Here is a 4014-nt window from a genome sequence, read left to right as displayed (position 1 = left end):
TAGCCAGGATCACACCCTGGGCCGAAGGCAGTGCTAAACCACTGAGCCACCCGGGCTGCCCAGCTCCTCTCCTCTTTCAGCCTTCTTAGATTTGAAGAGAGTCAGGCCCTTGCTCTTGTCTGGATTAGGCTTTGATTTCAGGGAATGTTGTGGCTAGTTTGATCTTCTTTCCAAACCACTAAAACTTTCCCCATACCAGCAATAAGGCTGTTTCACTTTTCTATCATTGGTATGTCCACTGGAGTAACACTTTTAATCTCCAGAACTTTTCCTTCACATACACAACTAGGCTGCCTATTTAATGCAAAAGGCCTACATTTTGTCCTATCCTGACTTTTGATATGCTTTCCTCACTAAATTTGATCGTTTCTAGCTTATGATTTAAAGTGAAAAATGTGCGACTCTTCACTTGAATATTTAGAGACCACGGTAGGGTTATTAATTGGCTACATTTCAATATCTCTTTGTCTTAAGGAGTAGGGAGGCCCTAGGAAAGGGAAAGAGATGGAGATTGGAAGAATATACACACATTTGTTGATTAAGTTTGTGGTCTTATGTGGGTGTGGGTGTGGCTCTCCAAAGCAGTTATAATAGTACCGCCAGAGATCACTGATCACAGATCACCATAGCAAATATAGTAATAATGAAAACATTTGAAATAATATGAGAATTACCAAACTGACACAGAGACGTGAAGTGAGCAAATGCTGTTGGAAAAATGATGCTGACAGACTTGCTCAACACAGGCTGCCTCAAACCTTAGATTCATAAAAAACACAGTATGTGTGAAGTGCAATGAAGCAAACACAATAAAATAAGGTATGCCTGTATACTCCTGTACATTCCAAAGTTCTGTTCCAGATAGAGGGTGGAGGGTAAGCTTTCTGTGTTTTTTTATTCTAACTCGACTTATGTATAATTTCTATTAACTTGCTCCTCACATACCTCAGACCTGGGAAGATTTTGACTACAGATCCCCCCTCCTTAGGGACCTTAGATCAAACTGCATTGCCTCTAGACCTGTTGACAGAATTGGGGTTTGTGTAATAGCTGAGCAGAATGGGAAGAAGGGATCAGCACAAAAGAGAGATTTGAGAGCTTTGGGTTGGTTTATCTTTTAAAGCTTTAAAATTCAGAGTATTTATGTCCTGTGCAATACACATTAGTCTCTGTTAGATTTTTCTAACTTTATGTCACTAAGTATGTTGAAATTATTTTTAAGCCAAAAAAGGAGTTACAGCCTCATGAGGGAGAGTATTTTATGGATAGTATGTGAAGATCATTATGTGAAAAGACTATGATATTTGGGACTAATAAATTTTAGGAAGCGTGCTCTGTTTCAGGCATATAAGGAGCTATTAGATCAAATGAAAAACACATATAAGGTATATGAAATCCATTTGGGGGAATGTTTTTAGACAAATGTAGGGATGCCCTCTTGTGTTTGATTTTCCATGGTAAAAAAACATTTAAGAAAACTATCTTCATTTCTTAACCTAATTTTAGTTATGGTCTTATTTTATGAAAGTTGAAAAATACCTAACATTTATTAGGTGCCTCTAAATATTATTATATGTTTAAAATACAATTTCTGTCTTCTAAGAAATAATTTTCCTATGATTAGAATGACTCTTTTACTTTTTTCCTTCTTTGATTTCACATTAACAGTTTATGTTAGAATTCAACCACTTTCTTTTTCTCAAAATAATAGATATTGCCATGGGTTAAAAAATTGTGAAATATTTTATAGATTCAAAAGTGCTTTCACATAAAACTTTTCCCTTGTTTCTCAAAAATAATCCTGTGAAGTGTGTAAATTAAGAAATGTATACTTCTGTCTTTGAGATGAGAAAACCAAAGCCGTGATCTTCAGCAACTACTAGGAGCCTTCCAGCAAGTCAGATAGAGAAGTTGGACCTGCACCTTGCCCCAGACTTTTACACACTAAAGGCTGAATTTGACCAGTCTTGATGATGAATATTTTCTGAATCTATTTTTGTGACCTATGACCTGACACATGATCTTCATCTATAGAACAGAATACTTGAACTAGTAACCAACCTAGAAAACTCTAAACGTTATATGTAACATACATATCGCATATATATACATCATGTATGTATTGCAATATACGTGTGCATATATATATGTGAACACAAGCCTGAATGTATATTACCTTATCACCGTAAGTTGCCATTTATTTAAACTGTCATTTTTCTAAGACAAGTTCTGATAAGGAGAAAAATCTCAAAATATTTACTTAAATACAACTAAATACTAACAATACTTAGCAGGACACCTGGGTGGCTCAGTGGTTGAGCGTCGGTCTTTGGCCCAGGTCATGATCCCAGGGTCCTGGGATTGAGTCCTGCATCAGACTCACCACAGGGAGCCTGCTTCTCCCTCTGCCTATGTCTCTGCCTCCCTCTGTGTATCTCTCATGAATAAATAAATAAAATCTTTACAAAATAAATAAATAATAAAGATAAAAATACTTAGATATTTCAGCTTTCCTGAATTAAGAAACATCTAAAATCCAAATATCAACAACTTTTGGCATCTTCATATCCTAGTGAATGCTAGCAAGACTTACAGAAAAAGGAATATTGCTATGAAGACATTGCTCATTGCTACATTATGAAAATCTTCATCTGATTTGGTTCTACATCAAAGGATGTTTGTAATTCAACAGAATGTTGTCAAGTGCTATCTTATGTCTGAAAGGAATGAATGCCCTTTTTTTCTTTTGTGAAATGGCATTTTTTTATCCTATGAAATGGATGTTCTTTCCATTTTTTTTAAATATGATGACTTTTGTGATTTTGGAATAATAGAGCTGGCCAACTCATCCGTCTCTGAGTCAAAGACCAAACTGCTTACAGGTAAGAGAAGAAAATATAAAAGAACTTGCAAACAGAGAGGGGAGAACAAAAATGTTGACAGCTATGGTGAGATGACATTTGAGCCCTCATGAAAAGCTACTTCACGGCCATTTGGAGAGTATTCAAGATCTTTTAGTTGATGACTGAGCACAGATTTCACTTCATAGGAAACAGTTTTAATAGACTCTTTACGTCAAGAAACAGATTAAAAATCTCATTTTTCACCAACTATAGCTTTGTGGGTTGTCTGCCTGCTTCTGTGATGACTCAGAAACACCTGCACTATGAGGGCTGCTGCTCCTTCTGGCTGCGGAGGGCTCATCCCCCAGAGGGGGCGGAGGATGGTGGACAGCATCCACATACTCTCCAGAGAAGTGAGGGCGCTACCTTTGTAGCTTTCTGGCTGTAATAGCTACTGTGTTTTCTGTTGTATATCTGGTTGGAACACGTTGCCTTCGTTTTGTGTTGGTGGTTGGGATAGACTTTTAATCTCCTCTCAATGAACCCTTTGTCTCTTTTCTGCTAGACAGCGTAATAGGTAAAACATTTATTTGTTGATTTTTTTAAAAAATAATTAGGTGAGGTCATGAGATTCATTAAGTTTGTGCTTATCAAGGCATGAAATATGCCCACATAGATAATCCACCCTTGTTCTGTCCCACAAGGCTAATTCAGGTCACCTCACTGGGTGGGATCATTAGAGGTAAGAAGTACGCATCGTGACATGCTGCATTCCAAGCAACCCACCTCCACCCACTGGAATGATAGGAGAGCATCGCCTAGGGGATGTGCTATAATATAGCAAGTCTCATGCTACTTCTCAACCCCAAATGAAAAACATAAATTTATCTTTATAGACTCTTGCTACAGGGCCACTTTTTTCTATTATTTTTCCATTGATGGCTCAGGCTATTAAACAGGGGTGATGAGAGAAGAAAGATGAACTATAAATATGTGTGTGTGAAGCTATGAGAGTGTGTGTGTGCCTGTCTGTGTGTTGTGTGTGTAGGACAGAAAAAGAGAACAACCTAGAAAAAAATTCCTGTCAGAAGACTAATGCTGACATTACTTACGACTTTTCAGAATAGATTGTATATAGCTGTGAAGAAACCATCTAATAATAAAAGAATAA

The sequence above is a fragment of the Nyctereutes procyonoides genome, unplaced genomic scaffold (assembly GCF_905146905.1).
Source record: "Nyctereutes procyonoides isolate TBG_1078 unplaced genomic scaffold, NYPRO_anot_genome, whole genome shotgun sequence".
NCBI classification, from domain to species: Eukaryota; Metazoa; Chordata; class Mammalia; order Carnivora; family Canidae; genus Nyctereutes; species Nyctereutes procyonoides.
This window is presented reverse-complemented; position numbering follows the sequence as displayed.